Below are 24,795 nucleotides of genomic sequence, written 5' to 3'. Positions count from 1 at the left end.
AATGCATTTGCCCGGCCGACTCAGTCTGCTTTATGGAAGTGGGATCTCGCACAGAAGTGTTCACTACCCATGGGTGCGAGCTGGGCTGCCGTTGTTTAAACACCATGGCAAGTCACATCCTTCGCTGACAGTTGAATTCATCCCTCACAGTATCCTAACAGCTGAGCACAGTAACACATTGTGCCTGAAAAATCAGAAAATTGTGTTCAGACACAGAAACAGCAAAAGAATATATGCTTATATTGACATTATGATGGCTTATGGATATAAAAATAACTTAATCTTTAAAGAAAACAAACTGGACAAATTATTTGCTATCATAATTTGTTAAACTATTAATAGAACTACACAAGAGTATGGGTAAAGGGAACTATACTAGTACTAGCCAATACAGTGTGGATCTTGTGAAGATTAAGGATCTTCATTATGAAACCTAACCATAGTTTTGTCTGTTCTTGCCGTAGCCGTTACATTCATGGTAATAACTATGGGAAGTAGCACCCTTCTAAAAAGGAGAAGTACCCCTTCAATATTAGACATATGAGGATTTAAGAATGATGGTAAGCTATAGATACTATGGGGAATATTCAATTACTGTTGGATCCATTCCGACATGCATTTGTCAGAATGGATCCTTGCATGTCGGAATGGATCTGACAAGTCCTATTCAATTGAGTGGCCAGATCCGGCTGTCGGATTTGGATAGCATCCGTGCAGCTGCTGTCAGCAGCTCCCCGTGTGTGAGATCACAGAGGGAGCCGCACATCACGGTACTCAGCCTTGTAGCCCAGTGCCGGCCCAGGGAGCACTGCAGGGAGAGAGGTGCCCGGCGGGGGGACGCCCGGCTTAAGGTACCTGCCTGCCCTGCTGCCGCTAGCCCCCCGCCCTGCTCCCCATAGACCGCCACATTGCTCCCCCGTCTCCTCACCTCAATCTAACTTTTTTTAAATTCGGGTTGAGATTGTCGGAAACGGGACCAAAACCTGACGAATTTGGTCCTGTTTCCGACAGAAGCACGCAGATCGACGGATATTCCGAATTGTCGGAAAGCTGAGGGGGGTATTGAATAGGTCGGGACCCCTTCTGACCTTAAAAAGTCAAAAACTGCCGTCTTTCCGACAAAACAGCAGTTTCGACTGTAATTGAATATATCCTTATGGCATTTGGATTAGTTCTGAAGTAAGCTGGTACTCACTATACAATGTAATGGTGCAACGGCCGTTCCAATTTCACTAAATCCCACAATTCGTGATATATACAGTAAGCGTACACACAATGTAATCTTACGTACAACAGCACAATTTATTGTGTCAGAGGATTGTATCCAATTGTGTCTCACCACACCACACCACACCACACCAGATGGGAAGATGCGACGAATGACAAGTGAAATGTACACACACTGAGATCCTTCCAATCCTGTTTGGGACAAGATATTGGACGATAAATCTTATAGTGTGTACTCATCTTAAGTATTCCTTCTTTACATGCAGGACTTGAACACTACGGAAAGTCTCTGCTACAAATGGGGAACTATTCACCTATTTTCCAAAGTTGGTTGAACCGAGTGATAGTAACAGACTTGAGGCCAACCCTAAGCAAGTGACAGCTACAACGCAGCAATGAATGACCAGCACTGCCAATCCAATGTACTGTCCAGCCCAACTTGTGTACTATACATTTTGCCCACTGCGGCTATCTTTCTTGCCGACACATGAGCAGTTGCCAGCAAACCACTTTTCTCATGACAGATGTATCGGGGATCGGCAGGAGATGTCTGAGGTGAGGTCGGTAGGGCACAGGTCCTTTAAAAGTAAAAGGTGGCAATTTTACAATAAGCCAGTTAATCATTAAACAAGCAGTAAAAATGGATTTAAGAACATAAATGTAAGCTCAGCCAGGTAGTACTATTATAAAAAGCAGCTTAGTAAACAGAAAAAGGGACAACGCTACCTATGGACTTTAGCTTTTAATTGAGCTGCAACGCAAAATCATTTAATAAAAATTAGGTTCCTCATAAGCCTTTACTTTAAATAGGCAAAATAATATGCAAGCTTATATTTTATATTCTGTATCACCTCAGCAAGACTCACACTGCATTACAGGACACATCATATGTATAAGTGCGCAATAGCCCCAACTTGTATTCCGCCGCAAAGGTAGCGCAAGTTACTATTTGCAAATATGAGTTTTGAAATAGGAGAGAATAAATCGGAGATCGGAATAGGAGATAATAAATCTTTATCCCTTACAGTCCATTGTATTGCCCCAGGCTACAAAGCACCTGTTGTGTGATATCTACACTGGATTGTGCACATTTTATACGTGTATTGTCCCACCCAACACGCAAATGTGCTATTATTTATATTAATGTGTGCCCCTTGGAGATCACCCCCAAATAATAGGTCTTGAAGAGAGGCCTGAAAACCACTATGACTTACTGGCTGCTCTGGAACTACAAATCCCAGCACTAACAGCTTCATAAGAGCTGGAAGGGATCAAATCTACCGTGAGGACTGAATGCCATACAAACCCAGCTTGCAAGGTTTCATCCTATAAACTGGGACAGCACTAGTACTACAAACGACAATGTGGAGGGAGAGGATGAAATAGATCACAATGGTTCTTAAAACTGTGGGGCAGATGTATTAAGCCCTTCAGTGGTGGGTTGTTGTTTTTTTTTAAACACACCTCCCAGGGTGTGTTTTTAGATTGGGGGGAGTGCAGAGGGGGATCGCCTGCAGGAATCGCCTGCCGGGCATCACAAAAACTGTTACACAGATAAGCCCGCCCCCCTGGCCAATAGGAGTCAGGGGGGCAGGCTTAACACTGTAATGGTTTATGCTGTTTCCTGGCCGCCGTGCAATCAGCGCTGGCGGTCCCCAGGGAATTAAGAAGTAACATAGCCCAGAAATCTTCCGTGGTGGCCAATGACGGCAGTTCAGCTGGCCCCTGGAAGATTTCCGGGCATACCACTTAAGTGGTTAAGGCTGGAGAAGTGATAAAGCAGTGATAAGTGAAAGGTGATAACGCACCAGCCAATCATTATGGGTTTGAAAAAATTACATTTAGAAGCTGATTGGCTGGTGCGTTATCACCTTCCACTTATCACTGCATTATCACTTCTCCAGGCTCAATATATCTGCCCCTGTGTACACTTGCAGAGGTGCCCTGGGTTGGTGGTCCAGGTCCAATTCACATTATTTTCTAGTCAAAGTAATAGGCAAAGCTTGTGCTGGTGACCATCTATCATAAAATATGTTGAGAAACAGAAGCAAATCCTGTCCCTCACCACACAATTGAAAATAGGATTTTAATTACCTACCAGTAAATCCTTTTCTCGTAGTCTGTAGAGGATGCTGGGGTCCACATTAGTACCATGGGGTATAGACAGGTCCACTAGGAGTCATTGGCACTTTAAGAGTTTGAGAATGTGGGCTATGATCTCCTACCAGACTCAGTCTAGAAACTGTGTCCGAGGAGACGGACATCTTCGAGAGAAGGATTTGACACAGATAGTGGCGAGATTCACACCAGCTCACACACAAGGCAAACCAAGCTAACTAGCTTGAAACATCAGCAACGGCTGAACAATATTACTTACGAACTAACAAGGCAGTACTTAACCAAGAAAGAAGCAGTACTGAACTAAGTAATCACTGCAGGATCACGAAGCTCTGGGCGGGAGCCCAGCATCCTCTACGGACTACGAGAAAAGGATTTACCGGTAGGTAATTAAAATCCTATTTTCTCTTACGTCCTAGAGGATGCTGGGGTCCACATTAGTAACATGGGGATGTACCAAAACTCCCAGGACGGGAGGGAGAGCGCGTAGGCTCCTGCAGAACTGATTGACCAAACTTGAGGTCCTCAGAGGCCAAAGTATCGAACTTGTAGAACTTTGCAAACGTGTTCGACCCAGACCAAGTAGCCGCTTGGCAAAGCTGTAAGGCCGAGACACCCCGGGCAGCCGCCCAGGAAGAACCCACCTTACGAGTAGAGTGGACCTTAACAGACGTAGGACACGGCAATCCTGCCGTAGAATACGCATGCTGGATAGTGAACCTGATCCAGCGAGAGAGATCATCTGCTTAGAAGCAGGACACCCAATTTTCTTGGGTTCATACAGGACAAACAGAGAGTCCGATTTTCTGTGACGAGCAGTCCTCTTCACATAGATTTTCAGAGCCCTTACAACATCCAAGGACTTTGCTGAAACTGAGGAGTCGGTAGCAACTGGCACCACAATAGGTTGGTTGATATGAAATACCGACACAACCTTCGGAAGGAACTGCGGACATGTCCGGAGCTCAGCTCTATCCTCATGGAAGATCAAGTATGGGCTTTTACATGATAAAGCCCCCAACTCCGACACATGTCTAGCAGAAGCCAAGGGCAACAAAGTGACAGCCTTCCACGTGAGAAACTTGACCTCAACCTCCTGTAGAGGCTCAAACCAGTCCGACTGGAGGAACTGCAACACCACGTTAAGATCCCAGGGCGCCGTAGGTAGCACAAAGGGAGGCTGGATGTGCAGAACTCCCTTCAAAAAGGTCTGAACCTCAGGGAGGGCAACCAACTGTTTCTGGAAGAAAATGGATCGGGCCGAAATCTGGACCTTTACGGAACCTAATCTCAGGCCCATATCCACCCCTGCTTGGAGGAAGAGGAGAAATTGTCCAAGTTTAAACTCCACCGTAGGAAACTTCTTGGATTCACACCAAGACACATACTTTTTCCAAATGCGATGGTAATGCTTTGACGTTACTCCTTTCCTAGCCTGTATCAGGGTAGGAATAACCTTGTTCGGAATGCCCGTCCGTACTAATATCTGGCGTTCAACCTCCATGTCATCAAACGTAGCCGCGGTAAGTCTTGATAAGCGAACGGCCCCTGCTGTGGCAGGTCCTCCCAAAGAGGAAGAGGCCTCGGCTCTTCTAGCAGTAGATCCAGAAGATCCGCATACCAAGCCCTTCTTGGCCAGTCCGGAGCAATGAGGATTGCCTGAACTCTTGTTCTCCTTATGAGTTTTAGAACCCTTGGAATGAATGTAAGTGGAGGAAACACGTATACCAACTGGAACACCAACAGAGTCACTAGGGCGTCCACCGCCGCCGCTTGCGGGTCCCTCGACATGGAACAATACCGCCGAAGCTTCTTGTTGAGGCGAGAGGCCATCATGTCTATCTGAGGTACACCCCAAAGATTTGTCACCAGTTGTCTACTCCCGGAATGAAGATTGCTGTCAACGCGTGTTTTTCCACCCAGAGGATGATTCTTGTTACCTCTGACATTGCAGCTCTGCTCTTCGTTCCGCCCTGTTGGTTTATGTAAGCAACTGTCATTACGTTGTCTGACTGCACTTGAATGGCTCAATTTCTCAGAAGATGGGTCGCATGGAGAAGACCGTTGTAGACGGCTCTTAATTCCAGAATGTTTATCGGTAGGCCAGCTGCCAGACTTGACCACCTTCCTTGAAAGGTTTCCCCTTGAGTGACTGCGCCCAAGCCTCGGAGACTTGCATCTGTGGTTAGAAGGATCCAGTCCTGAATCCCGAACCTGCGGCCCTCCAGAAGGTGAGGTAATTGCAGCCACCAGAGGAGTAAGATCCTGGCCTTTGGTGACCGATGTATTCTCTGGTGCATGTGTAGATGAGATCTTGACCATTTGTCCAGGGGATCCAGTTGGAAGGACCAAGCATGAAATCTCCTGTACTGCAGAGCCTCGTAAGAGGCCACCATCTTCCCCAGAAGGTGAATGCACTGATGAACCAACACCCGGGTTGGCTTCCGAACATCCTGGACCCTTGTTTGTACCACCAACGCCTTTTCCTCTGGAAGAAACACCCTCTGCACTTCCGTGTCGAGGATCATTGCCAGAAATGACAACCTCCTGGTAGGTTCCAAATGTGATTTTGGAAGATTCAGGATCCAACCATGTTCCCTGAGAAGCTGGGTCGTGAGAGCTATGGACTGTAACAGCTTCTCCTTGGACGATGCCTTTATCAGCAGATCGTCCAGATATGGAATTATTTCGACCATCACCTTGGTGAATACACTCGGTGCTGTGGAGAGGCCAAATGGCAGAGCCTGGAATTGAAAATGACAGGCCAACAGTGCGAAACGGAGATAAGCTTGATGCGGCGGCCAAATCGGAATGTGGAGGTACGCATCCTTGATATCCAGTGATACCAGGAATTTCCCCTCCTCCAGACCTGATATCACCGCCCTTAGAGACTCCATTTTGAACTTGAACTCCCTCAGAAAGGGGTTTAGTGATTTTAAGTTCAGAATGGGCCCGACTGAACCATCCGGTTTCGGTACCACGAAAAGGTTTGAATAGTAACCCTTGTTTTGCATCTGGGGAGGAACTGGTACAATAACCTGTGCCTCCACCAACTTCTGGATGGCTCCCTTTAGGATAGCCCTGTCTGCCGGCAAAGCTGGCAAGCCTGATTTGAAGAACCGGTGAGGAGGGAGATCTTGAAATTCCAGCCGGTACCCCTGGGACACAATATCTTGTACCCAGGGATCCAGGCCGGACGACACCCAGACGTGACTGAAATGTCTGAGTCTCGCCCCCACCGGCCCTACCTCCAGGCTGTGCGGTTCACCGTCATGTTGAGGACTTTGGCGTACCTGAAGCAGGCTTCTGTTCCTGGGAAACCGCAGCAGCAGGTTTCTTGGATTTTTGGTCGACCTCCTCTAAAGAAGGTGTTGGACGGTTTGGCCTTTCTTATTTTAGCAACCCAAAAGGACTGTGATGCAGCTGAAGAAAAAGGTTTCTTCATAGCAGGTGCAGCTGAGGGAAGAAAAGGTGACTTACCCGCTGTAGCTGTGGAGATCCGTACATCCAACGCTTCCCCAAAGAGAGCCTGACCTGTGTCTCCACACCACTCATGGATTCCATGTTGGCAGACCACTGGGGCAGCCACAGTCCTCGACGAGCTGAGACAGACATGGAAGATATTCCTGCAGCCATTGAACCCAGGTCTTTCATGGATTCCACCATAAAACTTGCAGAATCCTGAATGTTACGTAAAAACAATTCAACGTCACTTTTATCCATTGTATTCAAATCCTCAAGTAATGTGCCTGACCAGTTTACTATAGCTTTGGAAATCCATGCACAGGCAATAGTAGGAAGTATTATCGCCCCATAAACCGTGTATATGGATTTGAGCGTAGTATCAATTTTGCTATCAGCCGGCTCCTTTAAGGCGGTAGATCCTGGGACAGGTAAAACCACCTTTTTCGAGAGTCTGGATACAGATGCGTCCACCATGGGTGGGTTTTCCCATTTTTTTTCTATCCTCCTGAGGGAAGGGGAAAGCAACCAGAACTCTTCTAGGGATCTGGAATTTTTTCTCCGGGTTTTCCCATGCTTTTTCAAAAATAGCTTTTAATTCTTTGGATGCAGGGAAGGTTTTCTTATTGTCAGTGAAGTAAGCCTCCTCAACCTGCTCAGGTGTATCAGCAATATTCAACACATCCCTGATAGCCTCTATCATCAACTGCACCCCTTTAGCCAGAGATGCGGCCCCCCTGAGCACATCCCCATCACCGTCTGCCGTGTCAGAATCGGTATCCGTGTCATCTTGCATAATCTGGGCAAGAGCACGTTTGTGGGAAACTACAGAGGGGGGCCCATAGGTAACAAAACCGGACCAAACTGCCATAGAGTTCTGTAAAACCTGAGTTGCAGATTCATTCTGTGCAACCCTAGTAGAAATCTGAGAATTCATAGATTTGATAGAGGATAACCATTCAGGCTCCCTATGCTGGTATCTGCGCTAAAACAGTGCAATCCTGATTACATGGAATGAGATCATCCTGAGAGGACATATCCTCTGCAGCATATGACACAGAGTCCCTGGACATAGCTAAATGGAGACCCCAAACACTCCACAGACACACAGGGGAGGCTAGACAGAGTTTCACCCCCAAGAATGGCAATAGAGACACAGAGATTGGAGCCAACCCACACACAGCGCTTTCAAGGTATAGGGAGACCCCAACCAGCGCTGACGGTGCACCTTAATAGGTTACACAGTTTTTACACAGCCTCCCACCCCATCTACAACCCCCTGCTACCGTAAGAGCTACCTGGAGTTGCTCTGGAGGGACTGCTCTTCACTGACAGCGTTTCCGCAGGCAGGAAAATGGTGCTGAACGCTGCTGGGTCCGCTTTGAGGAGAAGCTCCGCCCCCTTAATGGCGCTGTATTCCCGCTCTTCAGGAGATTATACTGGCCTGAGGATGCATGCTGGCAGCGATCCTGGGACCCTGACAGGCTTTAGAGGTCCGTGTAGGGTGTAGGTGCTGGCTCAGGGCGCCCCTTACAGCGCCGCACTATGTACCGCTGAGCCCTGCTCCATACCCTGTTGCCGCCATCTTCACACAGGCTCCCCGCTTGCTAGGGGGGCTGGTGACTGACTCACCACTGATCTTCTGGCTCTGTAAGGGGGTGACGGCATGCTGCCAGGGTGAGCGATCCCCTGTGGCGGGGAACGTTCGATCCCCTGTGGCGGGGAACGTTCGATCCCCTCAAGAGCTCAGTGTCCTGTCAACGGAGATAGTGGCTCAGACCCCGCAGGGCGGACACTACTCCCCCCCTTAGTCCCATGAGGCAGGGAGGCTGTTACCAGCAGCCTCCCTGTAAAATATAAAACTCTAAAATAAACTTTTTCCAGTGAAGCTCTGTAGAGCACCCCTAGCTGTGACTGGCTCCTCCGGGCACATTTTCTAAACTGAGTCTGGTAGGAGGGGCATAGAAAGAGGAGCCAGCCCACACTCTCAAACTCTTAAAGTGCCAATGGCTCCTAGTGGACCCGTCTATACCCCATGGTACTAATGTGGACCCCAGCATCCTCTAGGACGTAAGAGAAACTAAGGATGACATATAAAACACAATGTACTTAATTTAATATTTCTTTCTAAATTTCTCAATAAGAAACTTTTGGCCTAGGGTTGCTGTGAAAAAGGATTCTGATACTGTAGGGCACCGTGATTCAAAAACACTGGCCTAGTCTGAGCCATAAAAGCAGCAACCAATGGCAGTAAGAAATAAGTTAGTGCATGCATACTATAAAGTACACAAATGTGAAGGTTCCACTAAATGATGCATTTAGCATGGTGTATGCATTTTTGTATGGCACTCAAACAAGTTATTGTTCCGTTATAAACCACGTCACGACACAGAGCCTCACTGTTAGTCAATCAGCCTAAAGACAGGAGATCTGCCACACGTGACTAAACATTATACCCCATTACTAATATAACAAGGCCATCCTGAGCTACAAAACACACCTGAAACATTTAAATACTGTACATAGTCAAATCGCCCACTGAATGTTTTACAATGGGCAAATAATAACTGGTGTAAAATAAGGAAAGAGCCTATAGAGAGGTAGAGACAACACTTACATGGTCACTTCTAATTGGCAACAGTGGTTTATTGTGTAAAACAGTTTATACCAGCATGTAACATACAGTAGGTCTATGGAGGAGATGTATCTTACCATGGACAGATAAAGTACCAACCAGCTTTTAGCTCATTTTTCAAACACAGTCAAAAATAACAGATGCTGATTGGTTGGAACTTTATCTCTCTCAACTTTCTCTCTCTCTCTCTCTCTCTCTCTCATTAGATTTGACAAATATTCTAATACATGTTGGAATCTGTAAAAAAGCAGAAGCTCTTGATTGATTCTAATCTGACCAACATATCCATACCTGTATATAGGATTGCAGGATTTGTACATAACTAAATCATGAACCAGAACCACTGTACTTACCCTTTTAGTAATAAACAGCACTAATAGTTATATAAAACTGTCCGCAGATGATTCCGCACTGAATACACAGAAAAGAAATAATATATTAACCCACATGTATGCATGTTCGCTTTCCCTCCACCAATACCTACAGTATACGCTTAGTTTGCTACTTACAGTCAGGGCACGCGGGCACCAGCCTATCCTTGGTGCATATGATACACCTGAAAACAACAGAAGAGTTTTAACAGTTTGCAAACATGTTTAAAAAAAACATACAATTCCACCCAATCCCGCAGAGCTGTTCCCTTCACAACAAACATGGCTTCCTTGAGAGATAATGGGAAAAAAATAGGATTTTAATACCTACCGGTAAATCCTTTTCTCCTAGTCCGTAGAGGATGCTGGGGACTCCAAAAGGACCATGGGGTATAGACGGATCCGCAGGAGCCTGGCCACACTATAAAGACTTAAACTGGGTGTGAACTGGCTCCTCCCTCTATGCCCCTCCTCCAGACCTCAGTTAGAAAACTGTGCCCAGGAGAGACGGACATTTCGAGGAAAGAATTTATAATTTAAACACAGTGAGTGTTATACCAGCTCACACCATGAACATACCGCAAGACCTGGCCTTCTACAGAACACCAGCCCACTGTATGAAAACCATACAGCCATATGCTGAGAGAATATGCAACACAACCTGTGTGTTAGCCAACCAACAATAAGAAATCACATGCCATGGCATGAACAATGTCAGCGATAGCCAGACAGAGAAGAAACACCACAAAGTGCAACCAAAAACAATAACAGCAGACACAGTATGCACTGGGACGGGCGCCCAGCATCCTCTACAGACTAAGAGAAAAGGATTTACCGGTAGGTATTAAAATCCTATTTTCTCTTATGTCCTAGAGGATACTGGGGACTCCAAAAGGACCATGGGGTCAATACCAAAGCTCCATAACGGGCGGGAGAGTGCGGACGACTCTGCAGCACCGATTGAGCAAGCATGAGGTCCCCATCATCCAGGGTGTCAAACTTGTAGAGCTTAGCAAAGGTGTTTGAAACCCGACCAAGTAATTGCTCGGCAAAGCTAACCCGCCTAGACAACTCGGGCAACCGCCCAAAAATAACCCATTTTCCTAGTAGAAAGGGTCTCCCCCGACTTCGGTAACAGCAATCAAGCCGTAGAACTAGCACACTGAATCCTGTCACAGATCCAGCAGGAAACAACCTGCAGAGATACAGGTGCCCCAAGCACGCTGGGAGTATACCGGACAAACAGAGCCTCTGTTTCCCCAAACTGAGCCCAATTGGCGACATAAATCTTCACAGACCTGACTATATCGAGAAAGATTGAATCAGCCAATGCTGAAGTTACCACCGGCATCAAAAAAAGGCAGGTTTTTGAAAAACCCCAAAACCCTTTCAGCAGAACTACAATCCGAGTTCTCAATTCTATCCACTTGGAAGACCAAACAGGGGCTCTTGTGAGACAAAGCCACTACTGCCAACAACCGCCTTGCGGTCCCCTTCAAAAAGCAAAAGCATGACCACTCTCCAAGAGAGTAATTTTAACACAACCTTTAATAAAGGTTCCAATTAGTGAGACACAAGAAACGCAACACCACGTCAAGAGCCCACTGTGCCAATGGGGCACAAATGGAGGTTGGATGTGCAGTACTCCTTCCACGAAAGTCTGAACTTCCGGAAAAGTGGCCAATTCTTTTCTTTTTTTTTTTCTTAAAATTTTTTTACAAGGCCAAAATTATCGTGAAACGGAGCCTAACTGTAGGCCTGCATCCACACCTGCTTGCAAAGAACGGAGAAGAACGACTCAGCTGAAAGTCTGCCGTAGGAAGCTTCTTAGATTTACACCAAGACACATATTCACGCCAAACACGGTGTTAAGGCTTCGCCGTTACTTCTTTATTAGTCTGAAGAAGTGTGGAAATGACCTCGACCCGATCGGACTAGGATATGGCGTTCGACCGCTACTCCGTCAAACGCAGCCGCGATAAGTCCTAATACACACTCTGATCTTGCTGTAACAGTTTCCTCCCGTAGAGGAAGAGGACAGGGATTTTCTATGAATAAATCTTGAAGAACTGGATACCAAGCACTCCTTGGCTAGACCGGAACAATGAGTATCGCCGGAACCTCTGTTCTTCTTACGTTAATCACCTTCAGCAGAGTGAAAGCGGAGGGGACACATAAACCGAGCAGCTTGACCTTTTCCTCTGAAAATATTTCCCATGCAAGGACTGCCCCCCAGCCTCGGAGATCTGCACACATGTACACCAGGACCTAATCGTGAATCCCGAACCTTCATCCCTCTAGGAAGTGAGAACTGAGGAGACCTCACAGGAGTGATATCCTGGCCATTAGAATTATATTCCGGTGCATGTGCCGGTGAGCCCCGGACCACATTCCCAACAGGTCCCGTGAAAACCACTCTGGCATTTGACCTGCTCACCGAAAAAAGGCCTCTTAGGCCGCACCCAACTTCTTCATCAATGGAACAACAGATGGATTGGTACTGCAAATCTGATCCGACTCAGAGTCTTCAGACCTCTTACCACAGGAAAGCACAGAACCTCAACCGTTCAGTGTCTACTCTGATACCACCTCCAACATCTGCGTCGTTGGGAACATCAGCCCTTCCCTGTGTTGAAGAACAGACAGAGAGAAATAACGATTTGCACCACTCGTTACTTGACCTCGCCTCAATCAGGCGAACATCTCATTACAGAATAACAATGGATCTTACTATTGAAAGAAAACCATCACACTACCATCACTCCAGTGAAATGGCAACGACCATCCTGTCTATCGTTCCAGGTAATCTGAATGCGTAGAACGCATGTAAACTTTTTTTTTTTTTTAACCGGGACAGGAGGACAAGGCTCTGAACCTGACGCACCTCTGATATGGCGTTGCGTATTATCTCCCCTTCCAGAGGGGAAACGGTAAGATCTATTAGGAAAACAGTGAGGGAAAACAACTGTAACTCCAGACAGTCCCCCTCTGGATTCTACAATTAACTCACGGGTCCTGGTCTATTCCCGGACTAACTGAAAAGTAGTAGACGAGTCCCCACCGGAGTGGGGTCCAGGCGCGTAGACTCAGCCCATGTGGTGGATGTTTGAGAAACAGAAAACAACATCCGCTTCTGCGAACCTACCAAGGCTGCAGAACACTTACCTTTTCACCCTCCAACTACACAGAAAAGGAAAAAAGAACGGTATCGACTAGTTAACGGGACTGCATCCCACAGAACAATGCGTCACCAACCGTTGTGAGGGATTCTAACTCACCAAGTTAGATTTATCAGCAGTATCCGACGAGATTGACTCAACTAAGGCATCTCCAAACCGCGGCAGACTGTCCCAGGGAAAAAACTCCAGTATCTTAGCATTTCCCCGGGCACCTCCTGTATACGCACTGCAGCCTGCCGCGATATATAGAGAAAACCCAACATAAGGAAAATCCCCGGTCTCTGCAGGATAATTTTATCGGATGTCCTTCCGAATATAAACACTCCCTCATATGCATGTAATGCCAATAAGACCAAAGAATAGAAATAAAATATCACTTAGCTTCCTGTAGCCGATCCCTTGTGACAGGATCCGGTGTCGACCAGGAGTGGACTTTCACAGTATTCTATCCGCCGCGGGAAAAGAATAAACATTCGGACTCCTTGAGAGGACGGGAGACCCACTCGTCACGGTCGACCTAGAGCTTTGTCAACAGAGCGACCAGCACATAAGAAAGAATACAATTACTGCAGCATTCATTATAAATCATAAGATGAATACACATGATGTAATACACATATACACACATATCCTACCTATATATACATATAACATACATATAAGCGGATTGTCCGGAACCTTCGGGACCCAAATGACATTAATGTGTTCTGAATGTGTATGACCATGGGGGTCATTCCGAGTTGTTCGCTCGGTAAATTTCTTCGCATCGCAGCGTTTTTCCGCTTAGTGCGCATGCGCAATGTTCGCACTGCGACTGCGCCAAGTAAATTTGCTATGCAGTTAGGAAATTTACTCACGGCTTTTTCATCGTTCTGGTGATCGTAATGTGATTGACAGGAAGTGGGTGTTTCTGGGCGGAAACTGACCGTTTTATGGGAGTGTGTGAAAAAACGCTACCGTTTCTGGGAAAAACGCGGGAGTGGCCGGAGAAACGGAGGAGTGTCTGGGCGAACGCTGGGTGTGTTTGTGACGTCAAACCAGGAACGACAAGCACTGAACTGATCGCAGATGCCGAGTAAGTCTCGAGTTACTCAGAAACTGCACAGAGATGTCTTATCGCAATATTGCGAATCTTTCGTTTGCAATTTTAAGATGCTAAGATTCACTCCCAGTAGGCGGCGGCTTAGCGTGTGCAAAGCTGCTAAAAGCAGCTTGCGAGCGAACAACTCGGAATGAGGGCCCATGTACTGAATACCGCAGTTGTGGATCTACCAGGAAGCATTATAGTCAACAGGAAACCTAGTAATCGTCGACAGCAGGGAGCAGTAACCAGGCAAAATAACATTCTTGCGACCCCAAGGGGTCCGGGGGAATTATACATATATAATTTTAACTACATTCCCCCACAGATATAACCCTGTCAGTGCTCGAGCTACAGGCTCATGGAAGCGAATCATATAAATACCCATATATATATATATATATATATATATATATATATATATATACAGGTATAAGTTAGTTACAGCATGTCAATTTACACCCGGTAATAACAGTTGGTGCCGACAGGGTCACCCACAGACTACTGTGTCTCCCATACCGTGTTTACTATGAACAAGTAAAACACACCCGATCTGCTGACTCAGTATCTACAGTAACAAGCACCAGACAGGCGTCGGTGATGCCGACAACGAACCCCAGAGGCGTTTGTGACAGAACATTCACACATGTCGACACAAGTGTATATCTGACAGGGAGCACACAGCGATTATACACAACCATGAGTACATGCCCATTTCCAAATCAAATAGTGTTATACATTCCTACATAACACTAACAATATGTGCCCCCCCCCCCCCCCCTTGTTTGTGCTGTACACTGTTTTGAGGGGGACATTGAGGAAAAATGGCGCTGTATCTAGCTGTGAGGGCTAAGCCCCGCCCCTTATCGGCACGCGGTAGCCGTTATATTATAACCCGTATATGCAGGCAGGGGACCATATACAGTGGCTACCCACTGTATATGTGCTCTGGAAGTAAAACCTACTGTAAAACATACTGCCCAGGGCGCCCCCCCCCCTCCCTGCGCCCTGCACCCGATACCAGCCGTTGGTGTGTGGGAGCAATGGCGCGCAGCGGGACCGCTGCGATATGCTGGCGGGGGTAGCGGACACGGTGCCCAGGCACCGAAGAACAACTTCAGCCAGCCTAAAAAAGTGCCTCAGTAACTTGCTGCCCAGGGCGCTCCCCCCCCCCCCCCCAGCGCCCTGCACCCTGTGAGTGCGTTGGTGTGTGGGAGCATGGAGCGCGACCGCTGCCTGTTACCTCCGTTACTGAAGTCTTCTGTTCTTCTAATACTCACCCGGCTTCTGGCTTCTGTGAGGGGGGTGACGGCGCGGCTCCGGGAACAAGCAGCTAGGCGCACCAAGTGATCGAACCCTCTGGAGCTAATGGTGTCCAGTAGCCGAGAAGCAGAGCCCTTAAGCTAAGAAGTAGGTCCTGCGTCTCTCCCCTCACTCCCACGCTGCAGGGAGCCTGTAGCCAGCAGGTCTACCTGAAAATAAAAAACCTAACATAAAGTCTTTTAGAGAAACTCAGTAGAGCTCCCCTAGTGTGTGTCCATTCACTCCTGGGCACAAAGTTGTAACTGAGGTCTGGAGGAGGGGCATAGAGGGAGGAGCCAGTTCACACCCAGTTTAAGTCTTTATAGTGTGCCCAGGCTCCTGCGGATCCGTCTATACCCCATGGTCCTTTTGGAGTCCCCAGCATCCACTGGGACGTAAGAGAAATAGGATTTTAATTACCTACCGGTAAATCCTTTTCTCCTAGTCCGTAGGGGATACTGGGAATCCATTTAGTACCGTAGGGTATAGACGGGTCAACTAGGATCCTTGGGAACTTTAAGAATTTGATGGTGTGTGCTGGCTCCTCTCTCTATGCTCCTCCTACCAGACTCAGTCTAGGAAACTGTGCCCGAGGAGACGGACATACTTTGAGAGGATAGATGAACTGCAACAGCTGAACAAACCAGAATACTTAACTAAATAACAGTGCAGGAAGAACGAAGCACCGGGCAGGCGCCCAGTATCCCCTACGGACTACGAGAAAAGGATTTACTGGTAGGTAATTTAAAATCCTATTTTCTCTTACGTCCTTGGGGATTCTGGGAATCCATTTAGTACCATGGGGAAGTACCAAAGCTCCCAAACCGGGTGGGAGAGTGCTGAGGTTCCTGCAGAACTGATTGACCAAACTGAAGGTCCTCAGCTGGCCAAAGTATAAAACTTGTAAAACTTTGCAAAGGTGTTCGAACCTGACCGAGTAGCTGCTCAGCAGAGCTGTAAAGCCGAGACACCACGAGCAGCCGCCCAAGAAGAACCCACCGACCTAGTAGAGTGGGCCTGTACAGATTTTGGAACTGGCAATCCTGCCATGGAATAAACATGCTGGATAGTGAGCCTGATCTAGCGTGCAATAAACCCAATTTTATTGGGATCATAGAGACCGAACAGCGAGTCGGATTTCCTGTGACGAGCTGTCCTCTTTACGTACACCTTCAAAGCCCTCACAACATTCAAAGACTTTGAAGTAGTAGAGGTGTCCGTAACAGCTGGAACCACAATAGGTTGGTTGATGTGAAACGCGGACACCACCTTAGAAATAAATTGCTGACGAGTTCGGAGTTCAGCTCTGTCCTCATGGAAAATTAAGTAGGGGCTCTTGTGAGACAATGCCCCTAGCTCCGACACACGTCTTGCTGAAGCCAAGGCCAACAGTGTGACTGTATTCCACGTCAGATACTTTACATCCACCTCCTGTAACGGTTCAAACCAGTCCAATTGGAGGAACTGCAGCACCAAATTGAGATCCCAAGGTGCCGTGTAGAACACCTTTCAAGAATGTCTGGACCTCAGGAAGAGAAGCCAATTGTTTCTGAAAGTAAATAGACAAGGCCAAAATCTGGACTTTAATTGAGCCTAGGCGTAGGCCCACATCCACTCCCGACTTCAGAAAAAGCAGAAGACGTCCCAGATGAAATTCCACCCCAGAATATTGTCTGCTCTCACACCAAGAGACATACTTCTTCCATATACGGTGGTAATGTTACCCCCTTCCTGGCTTGGATCATAGTCGGGATGACCATGTCAGGAATCCCTCTTCTGGCTAGAATCAGCCATTCAGCTTCCATGCCGTTAAACTTAGCAGCGGTAAGTCCTGATAAACAAATGGGCCCTGTTGCAGAAGATCCTCACGAAGAAGAGGTAGAGGCCACGGATCTTTGATCAGCATCCCAAGAAGATCCACGTACCAGGCCCTTTGAGGCCATTCCGGAGCAATGAGATTTGCTTGAACCTTTTCCCTTTTTATTCTCTTTAGAATTCTTGGGATCAGAGGAAGTGGAGGAAACACGTACACCAGCTGGTAGACCCACGGAGTTATCAGAGCGTCTACTGCCACTGCTTGTGGGTGCCTCGACCTGGAACAATACCACTTGAGCTTCTTGTTGAGTCGAGAGGCCATCATGTCGATCTGTGGATATCCCCATCTGTGGATATCCCCATCGACGTGTCAAGCACCTGAACACCTCTGGGTGAAGGCCCTACTCCCCCGGGTGCAGGTCATGTCTGCTGAGGAAGTCTGCTTCCCAGTTGTCTACTCCCGGAATGAAGACCGCCGATAACGCCACGGCGTATTTTTCCGCCCTGAGGAGAATTCTTGACACCTCTGACACTGCTGCTCTGCTTTTCATTCCGCCCTGTCAGTTTATGTACGTTACCGCCGGCACATTGTCTGACTGGACTTGAATGGACTGATTTCGAAGTAGAGATGAAGCCTGCAGAAGGACGTTGTAGATTGCCCTGAGTTCCAAGATGTTTATAGGGAGGACGACTTCCCGACTTGACCATCTTCCTTGAAACTGCATCCCCTGGGTGACTACTCCCCAAGCTCTGAGGCTTGCGTCTGTGGTTAGAAGAATCCAATTCTGAATCCCGAACCGTGGACCCTCGACTAGGTGTAGCCACCACAGAAGGGAGATTCTGGCTCTTGGTGACAGATCCTCTGGTGCATGTGAAGATGCGATCTGGACCATTTATCCAACAGATCCAGCTGGAAGGGCCTCGAAATGAAACCTTCCATAGTGAAGCGCCTCGTAAGAGGCCACCTTTTTCCCCAGAAGGCGAATGCACAGATGCACCGAGATCCGGGGTTGGCTTCAGGACAGCCCGAAGCATCGATTTGGATTACCATAGCCTTTTCCAAGGGAAGGAACACTCTCTGAGACTCTGTGTCCAGTATCATTCCCGGGAAAGAAAGTCTCTGCATCGGTTCCAGGTGAGATTTTGGTAAGTACAGAATCCACCCGTGATCCAGGAGTAGTCTGGTTGAGAGGCCAATGCTGTCCAACAAACGCTTTCTGGACAGTGCCATTATCAGAAGATCGTCTAGGTACGGAATTATGTTCACTCCTTGTTTGCGGAGTAGAAACATAATCTTTGCCATCACCTTGGTGAACACTCTGTGCCGTGGAGAGACCGAATGGCAGCGCTTAGAACTGGTAGTGACAGTCCTGCATTGCACCCCGTAGATAAGCCTGATGAGGTGGCCAGATCGGAATGTGAAGGTACGCATCCTTGATATCCAGATACACTAGGAATTCCCCCTCCGGCAGACCTGAGATCACCGCTCTCAGAGACTCAATCTTGAATTTGAACACTCGTAAGTACGGCTTTAACGACTTGAGGTTAAAAATCTGTCTTACCGAACCGTCCAGTTTCGGTATTACAAACAAATTGGAATAATATCCCTCGTTGTGCAGATGAGGTAGAACTGGAACAATGACCTGAGTCTCTGTACCAGTTTTTGAATGGCACCCTGTAAGGTTATACTTTCTTCTTGTGAAACTGATAAGCCTGATTTGAAGAACCTGTGAGGTGGGAGCTCCTGAAACTCCAGTCTGTAGCCCTGGGAAATAAGATCTATGACCCAGGTATCCTGGCACGAACCTGTCCAGATGTGACTGAAAAATTTTAGTCGGGTTCCCACCTGCCAGTCCTCCAGGCACCGGGGTCCACCGTAATGCTGAAGGCTTTGAGGAAGCAGAGCTTGAGCTCTGTTCCTGTGAACCGGCAGTTGCTGGCTTGCATAGTTTACCTCTAGTGCCTGTAGAAGAACCTCTGGTTTTGCACTTAAACTTGGCAGCTTTTTAGACAGCTCTGCGTCTGGCATCCCTAGAAAAACCTTCCAGACCATCCTAAACCTACTGGCTGACAATATAAATATTACTGGAAAAGGGGAAACAGCAGGGATTGCTTGGACCTCTAGCAGAACCAGAGCTACGTTTTCCTACCCCGGAGTCTGGCCGAACGTTGCCTCTTCCCCCTGGAACGATTCTCCTCAGTGCCATTATAACTCTGCGCCACGTGTGTCCAGTGCTGGCTATTATGGTGGCCAATCCCGGGATCGGGGGGATCCCGGGATTTAGGGCCAAAAATGGCCGGGATTCAATCCCGGGATTGGAAGCTCCAATCCCGGGGATTGAGGGATCAGCTGCCCGGCTTCCTTATTCCGGCTCCCCAGCGCAGCATTAGAGGTCACGCTGCGCCGTCAGCTGTTGCAGGGAGCCACCAGCAGCGATGAAAGGTTGTTTCCCACCCACCCGCCACCGGTATATGGTGAGTTATGTGTGCGGGGTGGGTGGGGCGAGGGGGCGGCCACCTAGCTAAAAGCCAATCCTGGGTATCCCGGAATTGGCTATTTTTCAATCCCAATACCCGGGATTGAAAAAATGGCCAGGGATTGGCTTCCCTACTGGCTATCCTATAGTTCTTCTTACTCCTGCGCCCACCATTATAGACTAATTGTACCTGAAGGTGCAGCTGCTGTGGATCTGCTGTATCTGGAGTGGTAGCGGAACCCAGGAACCTTCTCCTGTGGCATCTGAAGAGGTGCTCTTGCTGCCTATCTCCCTCATTCCCTCAGCTCTGCGGGCTGCCGCTGCCGGCGGCGGCCACTGTGTTGGAAATCGGGACTCGTCTCCCGGGTGAGTCGCGGGTGGACGCGGTGGAGACACAGCTCTTCTCCTTCTACTTGTCTGCTCGCTGGGGCAGTCTTGTCTGATCGGAGCCTCGTGGGGAGTACTGGCTAATCGGAGGAGAGGTGATCGCCGGGTGCATGTTGCCTTGAAGAGGAGTTCGGGCGGCTGGTTCTGGTGGCTCTCCCTTCCCCTTTGACTGCTCTCATGTACACCTCCATGGATGCTCAACCTGTCTGGTGGATCTTTCGGTCTACGCCCTTGCCCACTGACATTCTCTTCCCTCACTGAGGGGTCTATTCATGTAGAAAACGAAATCAGAATTGCTACTTATCACTATACATCGCATCGCTTCGATGCGATGTATAGCCGTGATAAGTAGCAATTCATGTATACTTACCCTTCCGACGATGCGCTGCGGTGTCTGGGGCTCCAGCGGTGAGGTCTTCTCCGGCGGTCCCTCTCTGCGATGCGCGGAGTCCAGCAACGGTCCCTTTGCGCATGCGCAGCTGGATGACATCCCGGCAGGCCGCAGTGGTTGCTGGGAGGTCGGGGGGCGGAGCCAGCACGAGGTGCCGAGCAGCGATGAGGGAAGCATTGAGCTTCCCTGACGTCTCCGCACCGCAGTTCAGGTTACGCCGTCCTCAGATGGCGAACCTGAACTCCATGGAGAAGCGGAAAGCAGAGCTTTCCGCACCTTCATGAATCGCACTCACCATACAAAGGTATGGTGATGCGATTCAGGCACAGAGCGGGGGTGCCGCTGGAGAAGTCAGAGACTTCTCCACGGTAACCGGCTCTGTGAATTGCGGTAAGCAGAGAAAAGCCCTGTTTACCGCAAAACAGGGCTTTTCTCTGTTACATGAATAGACCCCTGAGACGGGGGCCTGTTATCGCCATGGACCCACTGCAGCTGCCCGAGGTTATAGCGTGGAGGCTGCCCTCGATGTTCTCCTAGACCTCCAGCGAAAGGACACTGGGATTATTTCTCAGGATGCATCCTATTTGAGCTGCATTGAAACTCTACTCAACTAATTGCATCCACAGGTCAAGTACCAATCAACTTTATATATGCAGTTGCTGTTCTTTACACTGCACTGACTTGTTTATACGCCAATGACATCTGTTTCACACTATGGGGTCTATTCATGTAGAAAACGAAATCAGAATTGCTACTTATCACTATACATCGCATCGCTTCGATGCGATGTATAGCCGTGATAAGTAGCAATTCATGTATACTTACCCTTCCGACGATGCGCTGCGGTGTCTGGGGCTCCCGCGGTGAGGTCTTCTCCGGCGGTCCTTCCCAGCGATGCGCGGGTTCCAGCGGCGGGTCCCTTTGCGCATGCGCATGGTGTTGACCTCCCGGCCGGCCGCAGTGGTTGCTGGGAGGTCGGGGGGCGGAGCCAGCGCGAGGTGCCGAGCAGCGATCAGGGAAGCATTGAGCTTCCCCGACGTCTCCGCACCGCAGTTCAGGTTACGCCGTCCTCAGATGGCGAACCTGAACTCCATGGAGAAGCGGAAAGCAGAGCTTTCCGCACCTTCATGAATCACACTCACCATACAAAGGTATGGTGATGCGATTCAGGCACAGAGCGGGGGTACCGCTGGAGAAGTCAGGGACTTCTCCACGGTAACCCGCTCTGAATTGCGGTAAGCAGAGAAAAGCCCTGTTTAACGTAAAACAGGGCTTTTCTCTGCTACATGAATAGACCCCTATGAGAGAGCACTATTATACATAAGTGGCGTCTTGACTTTACACAAACTATATTTGTTCTAAAAAAATCTGCTCAGGTTTTCACTCTCCCATATATTTCTTTTAACTTACTCTACTAAACCAATGTTACTTGAAAATGTAACAGCCTTCATTGCCACCTAGTGACCATTTTTCTAAATTGTTCCATCAGGCTTATACCTGTATTAGTTACCAGTGTAATAGCTATTGCTACCATCTTGTGGTCATTCTGTTGAATTACCTCAGTTTAAATCGCTGATATCATATTCCTATTATTGGTATATCGTAATTTGTATTTTTCATACTGTTTGGAATCTCTGGTCTATTTTACCGTATGCTTATTTTTTATATGTTCACTTATTGAGTTTCTTTGACTTTTGTTGTGGTATTTTATTTATTTTTTCTCTACTTGTTTAACCAAGATTAGTAGAATACTTGGTTCTTGCTGTTATTTCACAGCCAACTACTCTTTCAGGAATTTATGTTTGTATTATTCATTCGTGAAATTGTATTCTATCTCAGCTACTTTTGGGAATATTATCTTTTTTATTTTTAAATATATCCTTTAGGGGGATTGTAATCTACTTCTGAAAATATACATGGTCTACTAACTATATTTTGCTGGTGAACTCTGTTTGCATCTCTCAGGCTTATATTATCTGATCCTACTAACTGATGGGTAAATTCTTGACTTCTCATTCTCAATCTAGGTCTATGCTCAGGAATACTCCAGATACAATGGTTAGGACAAAATCTCACAAACAGGGCGGATCGGCCTCCCAGGACTCACACCACACAGACCCAATGGCTGCGGATTCTGACTCAGTCTTGCAATTAGACTCTTCAGTTCTCATTTCCCAAACTGCCCGGGAAATTCTATCTGTACTTATGCCACACATTGATAAAAAAAAATTGGACAGATTTAAAGATTTGTTTCAATCCACTCTAAGGGAAAAAGCTTCTAATACTTCAAGAATTTCAGAACTGGAACAAAGGATGAGTGACGTTGAGGATTCGGCCCTGGCCTTACAATCCTCGGCTGACTCTTCCATCACTATGATCATGGAGCTCCAAGAAAAATTGGATGACCTTGAAAATAGAAATTGTACAAACAACTTGCGATTTATTGGCATTCCCAAACAAGTGAAACCATTAGTCTTGGGGGACTTTTTGTCATCTAAATTGACACAAGGCTTACACATTTCTCACACAATAGAGTTCCCTCAAATTGAACGGGCACATAGGATAGGGATAGAAAAGGAAGGCACTAACACCCGCCCCAGACCAGTGGTAGCCCGCTATTTTGACTTTAGAACCAAAGAAATGATCTTGAGAGCATACAAAAAACAGGGCCAATTAGTCAGTGATGAACATCGTATTTTAGTATTCCAAGATTTTTCACTGGCGGTAACTCAGAAGCGCAAAGCTTTTTCACCAGTTTGTAAGTTCTTGGTGGAATCACAAAAATGATTTGCGCTTCTCTACCCTTCCAAATTAAAGATAATGGGCGCACTATAACATTTGATGACCCTGATGATGCTAGCAAACACTTTCTGTCTTTTTCTGCTTCATCGAGCTCACCAGCTCCCTTTTCCACGAAATCACCTAATTGCTAAGGTGAATTATTACAGTCCCCTCATGTATTCTTAGAGTAACCTCCTCTAGCACCTAGATATTATTGTCTACTATTCGTTAATATCCCTCGAGGTCTAAAACTATACCTCTTGTATATGTTCACTATAAGATTTGTGAGGAGGTGCTTGGTCGGCTCTAGTGATCTCACTGGAGCCCACCAAGTAAATTTTTAAATTGGGAACATTTCAGTTAGAATGCATAGAACGGTCTCATAATGTTTTTCCTTTAGTTACTTTTCCGTAATATGCCATTACTAGGCCTTATGGGATTTTTTGTAACACAGTTTATGTTTCTACAAATATGTTTATTTTCTATGTTCATTCTATGTATTACATGGAAATGTCAGGTCGGCTTCGGCGGTCCCACTGAAGCCCACCAAGTTTTTCTATGGTTTGGAAAAAATGTGAAAATGATATTTAAGCATGTCATCATTAATGTTCTTTTACACTACACATTCAGAATTATAATTTGACACATATTGATCCTTCCTTTGTATGTTACCATGTGCGTGGTTTGGGGTCTAGAGGTCATGGCGAAATCCAGAGGGTTGCTCCCCACTTGCTGGGATGGGGGGTCCTCTTATTATTTTTCAAAATCCATTAGCTCTTGGAACAAAAATAGGATTTTAATTACCTACTGGTAAATCCTTTTCTCATAGTCCGTAGAGGATGCTGGGGTCCACATTAGTACCATGGGGTATAGATGGGTCCACTAGGAGCCATTGGCACTTTAAGAGTTTGAGAGTGTGGCCTGGCTCCTCCCTCTATGCCCCTCCTACCAGACTCAGTCTAGAAACTGTGCCCGAGGAGACTGACATCTTCGAGAGAAGGATTATACACACATAGTGGCGAGATTCATACCAGCTCAAATATACAAGGCAAACCAAGCTAACTAGCTTGAAACTCAGCAACCGCTGAAACATTACTTACCAAGTAACAATGTCGTACTTAACTAAAAACAAAGCTGTACTGAACCACATAACCACTGTAGGAAAACGAAGCGCTGGGCAGGCGCCCAGCATCCTCTACGGACTACGAGAAAAGGATTTACCGGTACGTAATTAAAATGCTATTTTCTCTTACGTCCTAGAGGATGCTGGGGTCCACATTAGTACCATGGGGATGTATCCAAGCTCCCAGAACGGGAGGAAGAGCGCGGAGGCTCCTGCAGAACCGATTGACCAAACTTCAGGTCCTCAGAGGCCAAGGTATCGAACCTGTAGAACTTAGCAAACGTGTTTGACACTGACCAAGTAAACGCTCGGCAGAGTTGTAAAGCCGAGACACCCCGGGCAGCCGCCCAGGAAGAACCCACCTTATGAGTAGAGATGAGCAGGTTCGGTTCGCTGAGATCTGAACCCCCCCGAACTTCACCTATTTTACACGGGTCCGAGGCAGC

At 47.3% G+C, this 24,795-nt stretch overlaps 1 long non-coding RNA gene across 1 annotated transcript; it reads left to right on the top strand.

Moving 5' to 3' along the window:
* Positions 1 to 775: 775 nt before the first annotated feature.
* LOC134969502 (uncharacterized) lies at positions 776 to 23,837 on the top strand. Its single transcript, XR_010189495.1, has 3 exons — positions 776 to 851; positions 1,494 to 1,782; positions 22,473 to 23,837. It is a non-coding gene; the product is annotated as an uncharacterized LOC134969502 (long non-coding RNA).
* Positions 23,838 to 24,795: the final 958 nt, after the last annotated feature.

The sequence above is a fragment of the Pseudophryne corroboree genome, chromosome 11 (assembly GCF_028390025.1).
Source record: "Pseudophryne corroboree isolate aPseCor3 chromosome 11, aPseCor3.hap2, whole genome shotgun sequence".
Lineage (NCBI taxonomy): Eukaryota > Metazoa > Chordata > Amphibia > Anura > Myobatrachidae > Pseudophryne > Pseudophryne corroboree.
This window is presented reverse-complemented; position numbering and strand designations above follow the sequence as displayed.